The 21,503-nt window shown below is 44.0% G+C and overlaps 1 long non-coding RNA gene across 1 annotated transcript in view; it reads right to left on the bottom strand.

The window, feature by feature from the left end:
• The window catches only part of LOC135362227 (uncharacterized), a 69,703-nt gene that overhangs the window by 15,635 nt on the left and 32,565 nt on the right, over positions 1–21,503 (bottom strand). Inside the window, exons 6-8 of the long non-coding RNA XR_010406705.1 lie at positions 17,526–17,643; positions 13,808–14,070; positions 11,959–12,315 (exon numbers count right to left, since the gene is read on the bottom strand). This is a non-coding gene — a long non-coding RNA (uncharacterized LOC135362227). The remainder of the gene's footprint in view (positions 1–11,958; positions 12,316–13,807; positions 14,071–17,525; positions 17,644–21,503) is intronic.

Genomic DNA, 21,503 nt, shown 5'->3' with positions numbered 1-21,503 from the left:
GCATCAGATGATGTGCCTTTGAGCCCTGCAGTAACCTTTGAGGGAGAGAAAGATGTATGGGGTACGAAGTAGCATTTTGACACATTAGCATAGCCTTTTAAGCTCAGAGAAGGTACCTGCTCCGTTTTGTGGGTTTTTTAAAAAATAGATTTTATTTATTTATTTAACAGAGAGAGAGAGAGCACAAGCAGGGGGAGCGGGAGAGGGAGAAGCAGGCTCCCCACTGAGCAGGAGCCCGCCTGCCACATGGCTTGATCCCAGGACCCTGGGACCATGACCCGAGCTGAAGGCAGACGCCCAATGGACTGAACCACCTAGGCGCCCCATCTGCTCCGTTTTCTATAGTATGTGGCCCCGGGGATGTCACCTACTTTCTCTGATTTACCAACCTGATGAAATTGTTTTGAGGGTGAAATGATATAATGCTAGCAAAGATCTTAGCACAGTGCTTGGCAGGGAGGTAGATCTCAGTAAAACATTAAAAGAAAGCTGACTTGATTTGGGCATTGCAGATCTAGGACTAAGACCATTTCTATAAAGATCAAGGGCTAAACTCCTCTCTCCTCCGTGCCCCCCCCCCCTCGCCAAATCCCCATTAACCTCTTTGATCAGTACTTGTCCTGGTATTTCATGTTAATTCCTTCAGGTCAGTAGGGGAGGAAAAAACTTTTCCTCCACCCTCTCATGGTTAGTGTCTAGGGGTCTGTGAATTGCTCTGACAAAAGACAGTAGTAAGAGAAGAAAACAGAGCACTCAATGATGAGTAACTCAAAGGGGTGGTTAGAATTTGGAATTTATATACTTAGGGGAAAGGGAGGGGGAGAAAAGGCTGCTGGGGGATGAACAAAAGGGTTTCTTTAGGAAAGACAAATAGGTTTTCAGGAGACAGAACAGGAGATAAGAAAGTCTGTGATGTTTGTCTATACAAGTCTGAGGGGTCTTTCTGTCTTCTGCAGGGCCATAAAACTCTCCCAGAGAGGGCATTTATGAGTAGACACTCCCCAAAGAGGGAATTTATGGCAGCCTTATTTCCCAGAAGTTGCTGCTTCTGGTCAGATAAGGGAAACTCTGCGAAGTCTACTTTCTTCCTCTGTTGATTCTCAATTGTCTTCAGCTCAAAATAGTTTTATGTCAAAGTGGCATATTTGGGGGTGAGACATCCTGATTCCCTTCAGGTCCAATTACTATTACAAAGGGGAGTAAAAGCTGATGTGTTCTACGGATTTCTAAAGATAAAGATACCAGTAACATAATATGAGATAATATAAAGAAAAGTGGAAATTATACAAATTACAATGATTGCTAACCATATAAATTCCCACCTTATTCAAAAGAAAGAATCTTAAAATTCCTAGGGATGTCACTACAGTAATTATTCACTTTTAAAATGCAGGATCTGACAACATTACAAATACCTTTCTTTATCTACTGCCTTTCTTACATGTATGTTTTAAATATCACTGAATCAGCTAGCTCAGACTTCAGAATTCACTAGGTTTTTTTGTATGTACATTTTTTAGTAGTACAATTTAAAAACCTAGCATCTTAAATTTGAGGTTTTCTCCATTTTTCCAAAATTCTCAACCCAGCCCCAATATTCCCAATTTCTCAAGTTTTTCTCACTAATCACAATAGGTAATTAGGAAGTCAGCTAGAGCCTTTTTCTGAATAATTTCCTGGTTTTGTCTTTACAGGAAGAAAGAACAGTTAAGTTAGTAGGAAAACCCTAAGAAATATGTTGAATAAGAACTTTAGTTTGACTAAGTGCAGGAGATCTGTCAAAGTCTCCCCAAAAGGAATTTTTTAATTAAAAAAAAAAGGGCAAAACTGTCTTTAGGGGGGAAAAAAAATCAGATGATGCCGATATTCCAAAGCGTTCATGTATTAAATCTATTTCATACTTTGGTTTCTGGGACGTAATTCATATCTGACATAGAAAATCAAGGTTCAGGCCCATATCCTCACAGAAACCCTCTCCCTTAAGAAAAATAATTGCACGTTTTCGTTGGCAATGTCTTTTTTTTATGTGCAAAATACTTAGTGGGCAATCTCCTCTCAGTTTGTCCTTAAACTTTCACTACACATGTTTAAAGCTTTGAAAAAAAGTCATAAAGGGCGCCTGGGTGACTCAGTTGGTTAAGCGACTGCCTTCGGCTCAGGTCATGATCCTGGAGTCCCGGGATCGAGTCCCGCATCGGGCTCCCTGCTCAGCAGGGAGCCTGCTTCTGCCTCTGACCCTCCTCCCTCTCATGCTGTCTCTCATTCTCTCTGTCTTAAACAAATAAAATTAAAAAAAAAAAAAAAGTAATAAAGCTTTGAAAGGTCACCAATGGTTTTGCATTTTCCCAGCCAGTTCTTGAGGAGGAATACCCCAGGCCCCTTTGGTGGGTCGAGAAAACATTAGTAATTTATGGGCGATTTAAGCTGCTGAGGAACTCCCAGAATGGGGTTTTTAGCACACACGGGGTCTGGGGGGGTGGGGGGGTGGGGGGGAGAGGGACTCTTGCTGGAGCCACCTGTTTCACTCCCCAACTCACCTTTAATCCTAACTACTAGCGACGTGGGTGTAGACGCTCAGGATTGGGGGGTTGAGGGCGGGCGGCAGGGGCTCCTAAGGATAAAAGGAAGCTGAAGGGTGGTACCTGCCAGGCCCGGGACAGAGTCCAGCAGGTCGGCGCCCCCCCCCCCCCCGCCTCCCGGGCCCAGCTGCCCCGCGGGGGCTACGTGCACCGTCCACACGCGGCCACGCGCTGCCGACACGCACACGAACCTGACAGGACAGCCCCCGGCGCCCCCGCCACCAAGCCCCGGCCAGCGCCGCCCCTCCCAGCCCCGGCCAGCGGTCCTCGCCTCCCTCACCCTCGCGGCTGCCAGCCGCCCGCCCGGGTTACTTTCGTATTCAGCTAGGCGCTACCCATAATGCATTTGTGAAAATGAAATGCAACAAAAAGGTTAGCAGTTAACGTAATTCTCACAAACACTGCTTTTAAAATAGCGATTTTGTTTTGTTTACCTCCTGTGTAATTGGGAAGTTGTACACGTCTTATTTTTTATGGTTGTGGCATAGGCCAAGAAAAGTCTCCTTACTTAGAAAATAGTCTGGATAGGAACTATAAATAATCAGAGACTCAGCCTCTCTCATAGTTGGTCCGAGGGTTGTGGGTTATTGTTAAGCTGTTTAACATTGTCTCCCCCCACAACCATCCTTGACTGGCTTTGTCTTTTACCTCAATGAAGGAAGGTCAACTGCAACGTTGACACGAATACGAATTAACCAAAGTGCATATGAAAAGAACTCTTAATTTATAACCTGAATCAGAAAAGACTTTCAAAATTACCTACTTGTTCATAATTTTTTTTAGTAAAAATAACTTGCCAGCAGCATTTATGCATTAACCAAGTGCCTTGCCCCCCCCCAAAAATACTACAAGAATGACTTCGTTTTAAATTAGCTTTAAAAAAATAAATAAACCTATTCCAGAGTATAGTTGGTTTTTAGAAATCCTATAAGGAAGATTGTTAATTTGTAGCTAAACAGCAATGTATTTCTCATTATAAATCAGAAGAGGGAAAAAATCAATTGAAGAATCTTCCTCTCAAGAATATATACAGTACCATCTCACATATCTGTGTATATAAATATATAAATATATGCATGTTTGTAGATGGATAGAAAAAATCTGGGAGTCACGCTGTTTAACATAACTCAAGGAGGGCATTTAAAGAAACTTTCAAATTAAAAAAGGTACAGAAAGGGGGGGTGGGAGGATGGGTTAGCCTGGTGGTGGGTATTGAGGAGGGCACATTCTGCATGGAGCACTGGGTGTTATGCACAATGAATCATGGAACACTACATCTAAAACTAATGATGTAATGTATGGGGATTAACATAAGAATAAAAAAAAGGTACAGAAAGTTTGTTGCTATAAATTTAACAATTTTGTAGGTGTTTGTGAATAAGTAGATAATGTACACTTTTTGCAATAGCTTGCTTATTTCACATATATACAAGGCGCACAGGTTCACAGACATTGATCAATATCCAATTTAAAACCAGGTCTGAGAGGAGGTGTAAGTCAGTTTCCACTCTGTATCAAGGCTTCCTGCTCCACATTCATCCATCCTTTCTGTCTGCAGTTGTCAGCAGGCTGTCATCTCCTTCGTTCTTTGCTGTGATCTGAGAGTTGACACGAATAGTCAAGCAACAGGTTCCAACACACCGACTTACTTCATTAGCAAATAAACTTGACAGCTTTGTTGAAAATCTGCACCCTCTATTGTAAATGTGCTTTAAAAAAAAAAAAAACTTGGAAAAAACTGGGAGGGAAGGCTCTATATTTACTCAATCTTGATAGACAAAAAGGGCATCATTTGTTGGGGAGGACGATACTAAGCTGGCAGGCACCTGCAGCTCACATTCACAGGCTGCTGGGGGCTCGTTAAAAACGGGTGCTTTCTGTCAGTGAGCCTTGTTGAACTTAATACTTAAGTTAAATCCTGAATTAAAAAGCATTAAGATACAAAGTCCCCAAATTCTAGGCGACTGCTAGTCTAGAAACGTTAGAAGACCAGAATCTTGTTCAATGTTGTAAACATGATAGTCAGCTTCGGAGGACTAAAAACCGGTCAGGGTGAGGTCTGTCGTGAAGGAGATGGACTAGAAATTAGCTTTTGCTTATGTAATTCAACCCATGACTCAGACCCACAATGACGATGCCTAAGATCATGTTGTTAGTGTTGGGTAATTTTCCCACAAAAAAATATCTATATCATAGGAAAAAATGTAGTATCCTTATAAAAATCAGAGAGAGAGAGAGCCTCTTGAAATGAGGGTTATCATTCAACCTTGTCACTCCGGGGAATTATTCAGTGATCCTGCCTTTTAGTATCCATGTCCTTGTGTGATTACCGCTCCCCGAGTGAGGCCTGAACTTACTCATTTCTGAGAGGGGAAAAAAAAGGCAAAAGTAATGGGGTGTTACCTCCAAGTTTAGGTTGTAAAAAGTCGTTTTTTATGAGGGTGCTGGAGCTTTCATACTTGCTCTCATGCTTTATCGCCTCTCTTTCCTTGGGGGTAGAGAACAGCCCTATGGAAATGCAAAGAACTGTGTCCACAGCCAACAGCTAGTCACGCCTGAGGCCTTGTGAGTGAGCTTGGAAGCTGATCTCTCTCCAGTGGAGCCTTGAGATGACCTCAGTCCTAACTAACGTCTACATTTCAGCCCATTTCAGAGTGAGCGACCCTGAGCCTGAGCACCCAGCTAACTCTGGCCAGGTTCCTGACCCAGACATGGTGAAACTAAACTAAACTAAACTAAACTAAACTAAACTAAACTAAACTAAACTAAACTAAACTAAACATGCTCCTTTGTCTTAATGAGCAAGGGACAGGCAAGGCCGGGTAGGGAAAGACAGGTAGGGGGCGCTGTGACTAGGGTCACCCAGGGGGGCTATGTAACCAGGCCCACAGAAATCCCGGACGTGGAGAAACAGACATGATATTTATAAGAACACCCTGTTTGTTTTCATGATAGTTACAAGTCCACCATGTTTGTTCTAAATATAGACATGATGGTCATAAATCTACCACTACAGCAATAAGAAATTGACCAAGTTCCCTGGTCAACTTCTTATAAAAGACCAACCCTAAAAGCACTCAGTGGCAACCCATTCAGGACCCCTCTCGCTCAAGAGAGTTCTTTTCTTTCTTTCGTGTTCTCACCTTCACTTAATAAACTTCCACTTCACTTCACACTTTCTGTCCCAGAGATTCATTCTCGACTCTGTGGGATTGAGAACCCTGAAACCTGGAAACATTAAGTTGCTAAATTTGGGGTTAATCTTGTGTAGCAACAGATACCAAATCAATGCACTTTACCAAAAAGTGCCCCCATTGCTTAAGCAGATCTGGAATCCTTCTGTTTCCAAAGTCTCAAAGTGTGATCCACACAAGAAAGTGGACTGTGTTACTTTAATCACACCTCGGTTTTGCCAAGGAGTACTTCCCAGATTGCTCTCATTGTATTCACCATTCTTGACTTTGTTTGACAGACTCTGGCCTGTTTTAAAAACAACTCTGCCTTCCAAAGAGGAAGATTCACCCCCACGCGGAATACTAAAACAGAATATGCCACAGCTTCTAAAGACAATTTCGCTTGGTTTCAGATCTATTTTGATCAATGACTACCTCGCTGGAATAAGTCTTCCAAGGGGATCATCTTGAAAGGGATAATGCTTACTTTAGATTTAACACACGGTTTACTCAAGGAATGAGTTGTTCTGTGTTTATTTAGTATCTAGCAAATGTATGACCTGTCCTGCTGAGGATTTAGGTGCTATTAACCGTCTCACAGATGATGAGACCGAGGCAGAGGACTTGCTGGAGGGTGGGGTGCACAGAGTCAGTACCAGAGCGGGAACCTCATCCGGGCAGTCCGGTTTGAGTCTTTGCTCTTTGCTACAAAGCTATCCGGCTTGTTTGCTTGATTTCTAGTTGTATCTCATACAATAATATCAAGACAATAATGAAGTATAGATTCTTATTCATTGTGATAAAATTTCACCTCTACTCAGATAATATTTTAATGTGATGGGTTTAGGAAATATACAAAATATCAAATTAATGTTTCTTCATACATTCTCCTGTAAGAGAAAGGAAAAGAAATCAGAGCATCTAAGTCTTTGGGCAAATTTAGGAAGGTACAAGCTCAAAAGAGCAAATAAAGATTTGGGTCTTTGTGTGTAAAACCTTACAGTTTTTTTTGTGTTTTGGGGGTTTTTTTTTTAGTAACAGACTGACTAGAACTTTCCACTCATTCGGCTAACCAGGGTCTTATATATCCAACTGCAATGTTAGCAAAAGTCGTGCCAGATGTGGAGTCTGGCTTTTTGGAGAGGGCTTTACAGCAATTACTCTGTTAAGAGACCTCGGAGGAACTACTCAGTTACTTCACAGGGTTCCTTTACTGAGAAACCTACTCTTTCATGTTCTTTTTTTGTCTGTGAGGGTGTCTGGCTGGGTGTGTTCCCTCTGGCTACAACCAAGAGAAAGGTCCTTGCTGATTCCATTTCCTGGGACAATTCTCTACCCTTAGTCTGTTCCTTCCTCCTGGGAACCACAAAAGACCCTTTTTATATCTTTATTGTATGTTATTACTTAACATATCACTTGTTTTATAATAATTTGGGGGGTTTGGGGGGTTTTTTATAATAATTTGTAAATGTGTCTTATGCCCCCAGGTAAATTAGGACCTCTTTAGTGGTGGGAATGCAGTGGTATCCACTTCATTAGCCTGGCAATGCCTTGTACACAGATGTCGCTTATTCTAAAGAATACTTTTAAGTGGATGGACAGTTTTCATCTGCAAAGATCCGTGTTATTAACTACAGACAGGATCTAGGTTGCTTCAGAAGGCATGCAAGCACCAAAAAACGCTCAGTTTCTGATGTTCAATCAGCTGCAGCCAACCTTTTTGAGATTCCAAACTGCTAAGGATATTGATGAAACTCAGCAGGACAGAGGATTCACACTGAACTTGAGCATTTTGAGGAGTTCCCAGACTACTGCGATTGGACAGTGTTATTTTAAAGTGGTTACTTGATCTGTATTCATTTGGGCATTACTCAGCAATTTAAATAATTGCCTTCAGGGACTTCTTTTAATCCCTAAGAACCTGAATTCAAAAAGGATTCTACATAGCCACGAGCTAACCCTTGAGTTCTGTCTTTCCCATCTTTTACACAAAGTCATAAACACCATCATTTTAATAAGGAGACTGTCAATATTTACTGGTGCCCGCTTTTGGCAAGCACTGTGGTGAGGAATGTGTAAGAGAAATGAATAACCTCTGTCCTCGAGTTGCCAAGTAAATAACACGATTTACCTGCCACTATGTTTTTCTCCAAAGTATAAGATAACACCGAAGTATGATGTAAGGTCCTTGTGGCACAGTGGACAGACAAGGACTTCAGACTAGAGAGGCTGGGTGGCTCAGCCAAGGATGCACGGCTGGGGAGCAACCCAACCAGAACTCAACTGCACTTTTCTGATGCCAAGCCTGATGTCCCTGTCCCCACATTGTGATGGGTGTGTAGAAATACACGTTCAGCCTGAAGAATTTTCAAGGAAAGAGTGGGACTATTTATGACTTAAAGAGCTTTTACTGCATTTTAGGGGCGCCCGGCTGGTTCAGTCGGAGAAGCATGTGACTCTTGGACTTGGGGCTGTGAGCCGGAGCCCACGTTAGGTGTGGAGATTGCTTAAAAATGAAATCCAAAAAAATAAAGAGCTTTTACTGCATTTTAAAGAAAATTATAAACACCATGCAATTTACAGGCTAGGTTATTCTGTTTATAAAAATGACGAAAGAAAAAACAACTTCCAGAAAATTAGAATAATATAGTAAAGCATGTTAGTGGTAAGAGAATATATCTCCAAGAAAAGAACATAAGTGCTTTTGGACTGACAGCTGGTGATGGGAAGTCCGCGCCACTGTTCTATGATGTCAGCAGGCACCGTGGGATGTGCTCATGGCAAGGAGTTGGGTTAGGAGGAAACTGCTAGGCACGGGGAGGGTAAAGGGACCCTACAACAGGGGACAGAGATCTCTCCAAGGCCACACAGGGTCACCTCATGGGAAAGAAACAGCTGGAGCAACTGGAAACAATCTCTGCTGTAGCCTTGCTTTCCTCGAAATAACTTGTCATTTCCATTCGCCTCCTCCAGGAGGTAATAAGCAGGACAACTCAGCAGAGAGTCACGACTACATGAAAACCACATTCCATGGCATAGGAGCTGTCAGGATCCAGTGACTGTGTTGCAGATGTCTTTACCTAATGTCGCGTATAGAAAAGGTCCTGAGGGCCTAGAGAGGGGTGCCATGTTAAAACCAAGAGGCTGGGCGCCTGGGTGGCTCAGTCGTTAAGCATCTGCCTTTGGCTCAGGTCATGATCCTGGAGTCCCGGGATCGAGTCCCACGTCGGGCTCCCTGCTCAGCAGGGAGTCTGCTTCTCCCTCTGACCCTCCTCCCTCTCATGCTCTCTGTCTCTCATTCTCTCTCTCGCAAATAAAAAAAAAAAAAAAACCAAGAGGCTGTTGTCCCCTTGCTATGGATTGAATGTTTCTGTGCCCCACAAATCCATGAGTTGAATCCCCAGTCCCCAATACAATGGTATTTGGAGGCGGTGCCTTTGGGTGGAGCCCCCATGAATGGGATTAGCACCTTTCTAAGGAGAGACAGGAGAGATGATCTCCCTCTCCACCATGTGAGGACACAGCGAGAAGACAGATTCCGCAAACCAAGAAAAAGAGCCCTCACCAGAAATCAGATCTGCCAGCAAGCACCCTGCCCTTGGACACCCAGCCTCCAGAACTCTCAGAAACAAATGTTTGCTGTCCGAGCCACCTAGCCTGTGGTCGTTTGTTTTTGCAGCCTGAGACACCACTCATCACATTCCATTTCTGCCATGAGCAGGGTGATCATGCACAAGGCAGGCAGTGGAGGCTCAGTTTTCTCATTATGGAAAATGGCTGTAAGAAAACATAGCTGTGAGCTCCTCACCATCGGTCTTGGTGATGATTTTTTGGATTTGACCCCAAAAACAAAGGCAACAAAAGCAAAAATAAACAGTGGGGGGCGCCTAGCTGGCTCAGTCCGTAGAGCGTGCGACTCTTGATCTCGGGGTTGTAAGTTCAAGCCCCAAGTTCAGTGTAGAGATTACTTAAAAAAAATTAAAATCTTTAAAATAATTAAATAAATAAATAAAAATAAACAGTGGTACTACATCAAACTAAAAAGCTTCTGCAGAGCAAAGGGAACCATTAATAAAATGAAAAGGCAACTTGTGGATTAGGAGAAAATATTTGCAAGTCATACACCTTATCGATAAGGGAGTAATATCCAAATATATAAGGAACTCATAAAGCTTAATAGCAAAACAAAACAAAACAAAACACCCCAAACAATCCAATTAAAAATGGGCAGAAGATCTGCAGAGACATTTCTCCAGAGAAGACATACAGACGGCCACCAGGTACGTGAGAAGATGCTCAACATCGCTCAGCATCAGGAAAATGCAAATAAAAACCAGAGTGAAATATCACCTCACACCTGTTAGAATGGCTATTATAAAAAAGACTTGAAATGACATGTGTCAGTGAGGCTGTGGAGAAAGGGAACGCTCGTGCAAGGTTGGTGGGAATGCAAGTTGGTGCAGCCACTGTGGAAAACAGCACGGGGGTTCCTCAAAAAATTAAAAATAGAGCTACCCTATGAGTCAGCAGGTCCCCTTCCGCGTATTTATCAGAAGGAAATGAAAACAGTCACTTGAAAAGACATCTGCATCCCCATGTTCACTGCAGCATTGTTTACAATAGCCAAGACATGGAAGCAACCTAACTGTCCATTTAACGGTGAATGGATAAAGAAATTGTGGTATATATGATGGACTATTATCCAGCCATAAAAAAGAAGGACAATTTTGCCATTTGCAACAACATGGATGGGCCTTGAGGGTATTACCCTAAATGAAATATATCAAGCAGAGAAAGCCAAATACCTATATTATCTCACTTGTATGTGGAATCTTAAACAAAAGACAAAAAACAAAATCATAGATGCAGAAAACAGATTGGTGGTTGCCAGAGGTGGGGTGGGGGGTCGTGGGGAGGGATAGGGGATAGGCAAAATGAGTGAAAGTGGTCAAGAGGTACAAACTTCCAGTTATCAAATAAATAAGTCATGGGATATAACACACAGTATGGGGACTCTAGTTAATAATATCGTGTTGTATATTTGAAAGTTACGAAGAGAATAAATCTTAAAAGTCCTCCTAAGAAAAAAAATTTGTAACTGTAACTATGTTGGTGACTGATGTTAACTAGACTTGTTATTATACCTCTGGTGACTCCCAGCTGACCTGCTCCTGACGTCTCAAGTTCATTCTCACGTCAGTTTTGCCACCCTCAGGCCAATCTTGATCTCAACCACCAGCTCTGGCTCCAGCCGGCTCTGGGGCTGGGATCAGGACCTAAGCGATCTCAGGGCTCCACCAACCAGTTCTGAGACCTCTGCCTGGTGAATAATGCCCCAAGTGAGTAAAAACCTCCCCCCAGAACACCAGACAGAGCAAAAAGCATTGTCCTTGAACTCAGTTTCAACATAGATGCAAAAAAAAGACAATAAAATTTCCAGCAGTGACTCTTAATAATGCCATACTCACTGACAGACTTTGAACAAGGCAATTTTTGAGCTGGTATAGAATCCTAAAGGAGAGGGCGCCTGGGTGGCTCAGTCGGTTAAGCGACTGCCTTCGGCTCAGGTCATGATCCTGGAGTCCCAGGATCGAGTCCCGCATCGGGCTCCCTGCTCAGCAGGGAGTCTGCTTCTCCCTCTGACCCTCCTCCCTCTCATGCTCTCTGTCTCTCATTCTCTCTCTCGCAAATAAATAAAAAAAAAATCTTAAAAAAAAAATTAAAAAAAAAATCTTAAAAAAAAAAAATTAAAAAAAAAAAAAGAATCCTAAAGGAGAAAGAGGAGTGGGTGTTGTGGCCACGGCGAGTCAAGACTGTGAATGTAGCAAATGGTGGCCACAAGGTCCCCGAGGGCCACTTACACGGTCACAGTTATGCTCATTTGGGCCCATAAGGTACTCTCATTCCCATTATTACAAAGGGAGAGAGACCCAGAGAGACGAAACGGCACGTAGTGGCAGAATGGGGACAAGCACCAGATCCCCAAGCCCCCCGGGGCCTTCCCACCCCAGCACGGCTGTCTGGAAGCGGAGACCGACCAGAAGCGCCCGTCCTAGGAACAGGGCAGGCGGTCTGGTCTGGGCAGAAAGAAAGGGGAAAGAAAGAAGATTTTAAAACGGAAGAAAAAGCTCCTGAGGGGTCAGGCTGCCCAAACCAGAACACATAACGCACTCCTGCTGGAGTCTGCGGTGGTCCTGCTGCCTCACCTGACAACCAGAGGATTCTGCAGGATCCCTCACCTCCCCGGGGACAAGGACGAGCTCAGAGTCGGCATGAAGGCTGGCTGCTCCCTGTGGCTTGTGGCTCTGTGGTCCCCAGGCCGCCTGCCCGCCCTGGCCCGGCTCAGCCCGGTGCCTGCTCTGCAGCTGGGGGCGGGGCAAGTTCCAGGTAGAGCCTGTTGAGAGAGAAATCTGGAAACGCCGAGAACCGCCGCTCTGCCGGGTTCTCCCCAGCCCGGGCTGCAGACCCCGGCCCGCCGGTCCCACAGGCCACCGAGCCGCAGGCGGGCGTCTGGAGGACTCCCATGCTGCGGTCCTGGTGCCCACATCCTTCAGGATCCCGGCCTGGGAGTAACAAGTGCCATCTTCAGAACCCAAGCCTCCCCAAGAGTTGGTGCTCCAGCTGACTTGGAAGAAGCACCAGAAAATGTTTCATTCTGCTTTTTGCCCTTTCTCAAGTTGGAAAGCCACATTAAGAAGCCCGTGGCTCAGCTTTACGGAAGGTTCATGATGTTCTGGTGGCTTAAAGTTCCTTTACGGGCTCCTTTGGGGTTTGGGGAATTCCATTTACATCAGATACAGGTGTTTATATGGTGTTCTTTACACCATATGGGAATTTGTTTCCTCTGCTTTGGTTATTCTAACTAGCCGAGCTGGAAGCAATGAGGGGACGAGATTTCGGATTATTGGGCAAACAGTGCTACAGCCCTGTCTAGTACAGGGAGGTTAGAGCTTCGCAATGCAAAGGAAAAAGAGACGCTATCCCAATATTATCAAACGTTAGATTTTCAGTTTTCTTTGCTCTTCTTCTGTGTTGTGAGCACAGTCTGACTTGGTTTTGCTTTTTGTTTCTTTCCCACTGAACTTTATATGTAAGACTTTTCCTTTCTACTACCCGGTCTTCACAATTTTCCATTTTAAATCTGTGTAGCCTTCCACCTCACAACTAGATGTATAAAATATATTACTACTTTTCTCAACGTTGGATGTGATCTGGGGGAACAAGGGTTTTTATGACTGGGGGGAAGTGGTCATTTTGAAGGTTGGGCACGGCTGCCCCGGGGCAGCTCTGGATGGGACAGAAGGACCGAGAAGCAGAGGAGAAAGGGACAGAAGACGTGATATACTTGAACAATTTTTGCAGTTGGCCATCTGTATTCCTCAGATTTAGATCAGATTTTCTTAATCTGAGTTCATGGTCAGGCTGGGGGGCGGGTGAGGTCCATGAACACCCTGATATTGTACACAGAATGTGTGCACTTCTGTGAACATAGATGTATAACTCTTATCAGAATCCCAAAAAGTGTAATGATTTTTTTTTAAAGATTTATTTGGGCGCCTGGGTGGCTCAGTCATTGAGCGTCTGCCTTCGGCTCAGGTCATGATCCCAGGGTCCTGGGATCAAGCCCCACATCGGGCTCCCTGCTCGGCGGGAAGCCTGCTTCTCCCTCTCCCACTCCCCCTGCTTGTGTTCCTGCTCTCGCTATGTCTCTCTCTGTCAAGTAAATAAATAAAATCTTTAAAAAAAAAGAAAAAAAAACAACAACAAGATGTATCACTTAAAAACAAAACTGCTACCTCCATGGGTTCACCTGGAGCTTCGTCATCTGCGTGACTCATGTGTCTGAACACAAAACGAGTTCCTGTTTCCCTGGTTCGGTCAATGCCGCGAGGGCCGTGAGGCCTGCCCATGTTCCCTGATGTAGCTTTACCCCCTTCCCTGCAGCAGATGTGTGGCACCCCCTTCCTGGACCCCTAAGCCTGGCCTCCCACCGTGAAGAGGGGGGCATCTTCCTGTCTTACTGACATAGCCCTCAGTGATTAAGCGATTACCCACCTGACTGAGCCTCCTAAGCAAAATACAGGATCTGAGTGATGAAAGTTGAACCCACTGGACCCTGAAGTATTGCCCCCTCCAGAGTCCATGGGCGAGGCATTCCGCTGACCTCCCGATGTTTCCTTGGTCCTCCTGACGTCTTCCAAGCACAGACCACTCAGGGCCCGGTGCCCAGCAGGACCTCCACAGACCAATGACTACAATGATAAAGCATCTGATCCCCATTCGTTTTTGTGTTTCACTTTCTAATGTCTTACTCGTTGCTAAAATCAGATAAGAGCACAAATAAAAGTTTATAAACAACCTACAGATTTTTGAGGCATAATTTATGTGCCTAAAATTCAGCGATTTTTTTAGTAAATTTATAGACTTCCACAACCATCACCACAATCCAGTTCTAGGACATTTTTATCACCCTCCCAAAAATGTGTCATACAAGTAAAGTTTTATTTATTTTTTAAAGTTTATGTTTTTGTAATCTCTACACTCAACGTGGGGCTCGAACTCATGACCCTGAAATCAAGAGTTGCATGCTCCTCTGACTGAGCCAGCCAGGCGCCGCATACAAGTAAATTTTTACAAGAAAGAGAATGCCCTGGCATTCTACCACTAAAGCATTGCCATTGTCTTTTTTTCCCCTATATTCCTTTGTGATCTTTGTCCAAAGGGCATCTTGCTATTGTTCTTGTTGTTTCCATAGTTACATTCTCCTCCAGCATTTTAGAAGGGGCGTCTGTTTACATCCCAAGCACAGAGATTTTTTTAAAGGGAGAAATCATAGGGGAGACCAGCTTAGACACAGCGGGCTGACGATGCTTTTGTCCACAAAAAGATTCTCCTTAAATAACTGTTTGCTTGTTGCCCTTCCTGGCTAATAGGCGGGTGGTTATCGGGGGCGGGGTGGGGGGGGGGTTACCGGCAGGCAGTTCTTGGGTCTGGCTGGAGAGCAGAGGTCATGGGCAGGTGTGGGCACAGCCCACAGAGATGAGCCCTTGGAAGACAGGACACAGAGACATTAGGGCATTTAAATGTCATCTCAAGATGGCAAATGTCATGGAAGGGTTGCCAGCATATTCGGAAGAGAAGAATAGGTTAGCACATGAAAAGTATTCACCCCTATGACCAAATGGCCCATGTTCTTAAAGAATTGCCATTTTTCCAAATAGGCCAAAGCCCAACTGTGAGATAGGCTAATCATGTCGTCTGTCCTCCCCGCTGCCCCCTAGCTCTCCCCAGCCCCTGCTCCCGCCCCAGTAGCTGCACTCCTGGGTGCCGTTGTAGAACTTTGAGCTCAGCACCTGTTCAACTCCCGTTGAGGTCCCAGCCATGTGAAACTCACCCCATGGGTTTTGTGAAGTCCAATTATCACTCTATAATGGTTATCTACACAATATTTTCTTTTTTAAAAAAGATTTATTTATTCATTTGAGAGAGTAAGCAGGGGGGAGGGGCAGAGGGAGAGAGAAAATCCTAAGCAGGCTCCCTGCCCAGCGCGGAACCCTACATAAGGCTCGATCTCACGACCCTGAGGTCACCACCTGAGCTGAAACCAAGAGTCAGACGCTTAACCGACTGAGCCACCCAGGTGCCCCTCACAATATTTTCTTTAAATAAATTAATTTGTTTTACTTAGATACTTCTTTTCATTTTTTTATCCTTATTGAGGAATAATCTTTATAATAAGATGCACCCATTTTAATTGTGCAGTTCAATGAGTTTTGACAAATGTGTACCAAATGAAATCACAACCAAGAAGTAGAATGTTTTCATCACCACAAAACAGTTGCTTTAGGGCCCTTTGCAAAGTCCCCATCCTCAACCCCATCCCAGACAACCACAGGTCTGCTTCTGTTACCGTAGATTATTTTTCCCCTTTCTAGAATTTCATATGAATGAAACTGTACACTATGGGGGCACCTGGGTGGCTCAGTTGGTTAAGCGACTGCCTTCGGCTCAGGACAAGATCCTGGAGTCCCGGGATCAAGTCCCGCATCGGGCTCCCTGATCAGCGGGGAGTCTGCTTCTCCCTCTGACCCTACCCCTCTCAAGCTCTCTCTCTCTCATTCTCTCTCTCAAATAAATAAATAAAATCTTTAAAAAAAAAAAAAAAGAAAAGAAAAGAAACTGTACACTATGCACATTGTTGGATCTGGCTTCTTTTGTTCATTATTGTTCTTGACAGTCATCCATGTTGTTGCATCTATGGCTAATTTGTCCCTTTTATTCCCCAATAATTTTTAGAAATATGTTTATTTTCTCAAGAAAACTTGATATCTCTACTCAAATTAGAAAATCAATATCAGGGGCACCTGCGTGGCTCAGTCATTAAGCGTCTGCCTTCGGCTCAGGTCATGGTCCCAGAGTCTTGGGATCGAGCCCTGCTCACCGGGGAGTCTGCTTCTCCCTCTCCACTCCCCCTGTTTGTGTTCCCTCTCTCACTGTCTCTCCCTGTCAAATAAATAAACAAAATCTTTAAAAAAAGAAAAGAAAATCAATAGCAATTACCATCAATAAAAGGAAACATAAATATGGATACTATGAAAAAAATAATGTTATTAAATTCTAGTGAGATCCTGTTGCTGGAAAAGGTACTCTCCCTTTGCCTAAAAAGAAGCTGAGCCAATGAGAGGTGTTATAGACCTATTATCGATGTAATCAGAAGGATTGAAAGGAATAACTTTCTCATTATAGGAGTCAGTGTTATTTAAGCCCATGCACAGTGCAACCTAGGATTTCTCATTCCCCGCTTGTGATTCAGTGATACATATCCCATGCTTTAGGTACACTCTTTCCATAGGTTAAGAATGTGCTGAGCTGCATGTAACAGGAAACCCAAATAACAGTGCCTTGAGCCCACTCACACTGACTGTCCTCATGTCCCAGGAAGTATGGAGCTAGGCGGTGTCCAGGGCTGGAGCAATGCCCCAGATGTCCTCAATGCACTGAGATTTTTTTTCTCCTTATCTTATTCCATCTTGAGTGAGGGCCTCTGTCCTCATGGTTTCAGGATGGTTTTTCCAACTCTAGGCACCAAGCCCCATCCCAGGCAGGAGAAAGGTATGCAAGTAAGTATGTCTTCTTTCTCTTCTCTTTGCCCTGTGTTTAGTATTTCACTCAGTGATAGTGGGATTCGAGAAGGAATTCAGAAAAATGCTTGTGTTCAGGCTACCATGTTAAGCAGAATTTGATGACTTAAATTTTGATAAGAGATGTCTGAGACCAGAATGGCCTTCCATGCTAATGAATGGAACCTCTCAAATGTAGGAAAGGAGAAAATAGTTTTGGACTGGTCAGGCTTCCAGGAAACCCCAGCTAGCCTGCTTTGGCAATCGATCCTAATCACTTCATGGATTATAAGGATGAGGACTATCTTCTCTCTATACTCTCCAGAAGTCTCAGCCTTTCCCTTCTCTAAGCCGCCATTGCCAGGGAACTATCCGAATTCTCATGCCGGGTACTTAAGAAACTTCCTGTTACTGGCCAAGCTCAATGCATATGAGATTGGCAAACATCATTCCCTCGAAAGTGACATTTCTTTAAGCATTCAAGTTAATCATACTCTTGAACACACATTTTCTTCTGTCCTTGAAACCTCCAATTCAATTTAACATTTAGTATTTTAAAATATTTATAAAACAGAACATAAGATTTGTCAGGCACAGATAATAACTAAGATTTCTTGATCCTTTTTTTCCCCAACTAATGTGAGATTTCTTACCTGGAATTTGGCCAGGGTGCTCACACCTAATCACTGAGGGGGACTCCACCAACACAACCCTTGGTAAAAGGCTATTTTCAGCATTTATGACTACCTCTGCATTGCAACAGCAGTCTTTCTGGAAACGGAAGGATACAGTCATATTAAACTTGGCATAACTATTCCACCAACTGTGACTATTAGGGATTATTATTAGGAAAAGAAGAAGAAGTCCAGAAAACAAAAAGTGTGAACCCTAAACGTGCTCTTGGCTACGAAGTTCTCTAGCCAAAGCTCTGCGCGTGAAGTGGACAGAAAGTGAATCTTCTGTGTATTTACTGCCATCTGCTGCTGCCGAGCATCAGAAAGGCATTTTGCAGATCATAGACAGGAGGACGATTTAAAAAAAAAAAAATCAAAGCTTATTTTGCTGACGTTAAATGTTTTTTCTTTATTGCTAGACATTTGGCACAAGTATGTTCATTATTTTTTTTTTCTGTGAGCTCTGAGTGTCCTAAGATATTTGTGAAGGACAAGAGACCTCCACCTGGTCATTTCTGTCTATTTCCCATCATGCAACTACATTCATTTTGAATATCAGTTTGTGTTAAACTGTCCAAAATTCAAGGAAAATAACCAGGAAATAGACTGTTTCTTGTCACAACAAACCGTATGGTTCGTGTGACATTAAACCTTTTTAAAAATTATTAAAACATGTCATCCTAAGTGATTTGGAGTAGCTCCTTAAGAGATTTATATAACGAAAGTGAAAGCACTTTCCTCGGCTGGTCCGATGGTAGTGGGTTATCAGAACTTATTAACATTAGTGTCACTAAAGTTGGTATACAACCCCCCACTGCTAAATTTGACTGGCTTTTTACCATTTGATTTGGTATCCAATTACAAAGAGAACTCTGCAAACTATTCACTTTAGGGGGAAACATTCTTAAACGAATGCAGTTGGAACAATCAGGAACAATACCATTCTTTTTCTAAATTTAATTATGACGGTATGTAATCTCCCTCTCTCTCTCTCTTTTTCTTACCAGAAATGGTCTTTTGTAGGTTTGATTTTTCCATTTGTGCTTAGCCTAAATGCCAGACAGTTTCCTATGGCTTCAGGGATGGAGGCGCACCTGCCCTGTCGTAGCCTTCTGGGATGGAGTGGAGGGGTCTCAGGTGGCTGCCATTGGGATGGGGGTTGGGGGGTAGGGAGGGCTGTCCCTGGTGCCTGTTTGCTTGGGAGGGAGGAGCGGTTTTCAGGGGACCAGGGACAATCTCCCCTGGTTGTCTCTTTTGAGGATCAAGGCTCTCCTTGCTGTCCTGGTGACCTATTATTTAAGCTGCAAATACTTGTCAATTATCTGTCTCTGTGAGCATCTCTCAGTAGCTCAGGCTGACCCACTTTGTTTAGAGGAGTTTAGGGATGAGAGCTAAGGTGCAGGGCAAAGAGGGAGACATCCACAAGTTTTTCCTCTACCCTGTTCTATTATATTTCCTTTAGTTTAAAATAGTAATGATGAGGGCGCCTGGGTGGCTCAGTTGGTTAAGTGACTGCCTTCGGCTCAGGTCATGATCCTGGAGTCCCAGGATCGAGTCCCGCATCGGGCTCCCTGCTCGGCAGGGAGTCTGCTTCTCCCTCTGTCCCTCCCCCATCTCATGCTCTCTCTATCTCATTCTCTCTCAAATGAATAAATAAAAATCTTAAAAAAATAAAATAAAATAAAATAAAATAAAAATAAAATAGTAATGATGATAAAAAATAATAATAAAACCAGCATAATCTTTCCTTCCTAGAGAATAAAGCTGGCCATTGGAGCAAAGTGGAGAAGGTAACAAGGGTAATGTCATTCCCAAAACTTCTTGATTATGGAGGAAATTATATATAGATCTTTTTCTTTTTCTTTTTTCTGCAGTGGGGAAAAAGAGCAATGGTTGGTGGCTGAGTGACTGAAATACAAATAATCCCAATCCCTGGATATACCATGTTAGATGATCTCTAGTCCAAACCTCATCATCATTTCCACTGGTCACAGGAAATGAAGAACTAAAGCAAATATCTGGATAATTGAGGCAGGCTTCCCATTGCTCCCCACTTTTATAACTTAATAGTGTTTTGCCTTTTGTATCTGAATAGTGTTTCCTCAGTTGCCTGAATCGTGAGATTGTAGCAGCCTCACTGTGTCTCCTCTGCATGGTCCCTTGAGGACTAATAATTGGATTGGTCCGGATATCATATGTCTTGCTCTCCAGGGGCCAGAATGGAAACTGATCCCTTGGAGAGACTCATTGCTCCCTGGGGCCCACTTCTCTGATCCTCCACTCCATCTCTGAAGCCCTAGCCACTGCCTTTGGCAAAAAACACCCTTCCCTCCCTCCAGGCAGAGTCCCCGGTGGGGTCTTTCTCCTGCCACCTATGGCCTCAGTTTCTCATTCTCCATCCACTTTTCTGGCTCCCCAGCTGGTGAGTGAGTGTTTCCCAACTTCTTTTCCCCAGGCGTTCCTTGCACCTAGCACCCAAACTCCCACTTCCCAAGTACTCAATAAGCATTTCTGGAATGAATGAACAATTGAGTGAATAAATATTTCATAAAATTCACTGAGTGTAATATGCAAAATTTTCAATGCCTTGGTCTAATAGTTTATTCCTAATGAATGGGCTAAGTCAGTGGGCCCCTGTGGGAGCTGCTGCAGGTGGTGAAGGGAATTGGCAAATGATGGGATTAAGGGGATGGGGAGGCAAGAAGGACAGAATGGAGACGGACATGGCTGAAGATGGCTCTCTTAGAACACGCTGGTCATGCTTGGGCTCTCCGCTGGCTTGGGGCCATGGTGGTCGGATGTATGCTGATAAGGCCCTCCTGACCCCACTCCACTCAGAAGCAGCTCAGAAGCACCTTCATTTCTTACCAACTTCTTTTTTTTTTTTTTTTTTTAAGATTTTATTTATCTATTTGTCAGAGAGAGAGAGAGCACAAGCAGGGGGAGAAGCAGGCTCCCCATTAAGCAAGGATCCTCATGCAGGACTTAATCCCAGCACCCTTGGATCATGACCTGAGCCAAAGGCAGATGATTGACTGAGCCACCCAGGCATCCTACTTCTTCCCAACTTCTGAAAGTGGAAGGCAGGCCCTGATGCTGTTTCCTATCAGCCTAGGGCCTCCATCATCAGTCATTCGCAGAAATCCAGCAGGTCCCTGTTTTTGTTGAAAGCTGCACCTTTCCATAGAAGGGTTAATTTGGCAGCCCTGTGTCTCCCAGCTCTCATGTTTATGTACAAGCCTCCCTGCGCTTTATCTCCAGAATAAAACCGCTCACAACTAGAAAGCATGTGTGTGTTAGTTTCAGCACTGCCGGTCCCTGGAGGCTCCAGTAAGCTTCTCAGTGAAGCTCTCATCAGCGTGGTTTCAGAATCAGTTCTTTTTCCTTCTTCACTTTCATCTCTGCAGAATGGAAGTGTGTGCTTCCTAATGCACCAAGGAGTTCACAACAGAGGTTGCACGGGGAAAGGGTTAAAATCGGCTACAGAAATTTGGATTCTTTGGTGGCAGCCGACCTTCTTGGCGGCAGTATCTCCCTGCTGCTGATGATGGATACTTCTGAAGAAAGTCTGGGTGCGTTTCTGAGCCTTGTGCCTCATGTAGTACCCTTATCAGCCCCAGGGGCCAGAGGACACCCCCAGCTGCTTGATCATCATGGTCACCACTGTGGCTTGTAAAGCAGGTCCTGAGACAGCAGCTTGAAGAACATTTGATTGTGTTTGTGGAGCAGCCACCAGCCCCCGCACCCCCCTGCCACAGCAGGCAGCCTCAGAGAAGGTGGCACACTTCCTGGTGTGGTATGATGGTACTAGGGTGGGCATAAGGACTTTGTCCCCCCCAAATCAGGGTTGTGTGTTTTGATCTGCCTGGTGGATCACTTAGAGACCTGCATAGATCTGGCCGTGTTTCAATTGCTCAGGCTGAAGCAGCTTCTGTCAAAAGAATTTAAAGGGATAAA

The sequence above is a fragment of the Mirounga angustirostris genome, unplaced genomic scaffold (assembly GCF_029215605.1).
Source record: "Mirounga angustirostris isolate CCGP_5_RB_7025 unplaced genomic scaffold, mMirAng1.0.hap1 SCAF_12, whole genome shotgun sequence".
Lineage (NCBI taxonomy): Eukaryota > Metazoa > Chordata > Mammalia > Carnivora > Phocidae > Mirounga > Mirounga angustirostris.
The sequence above is the reverse complement of the archived record's forward strand: the minus strand, read 5'-3'. Positions and strand labels throughout refer to the sequence as shown.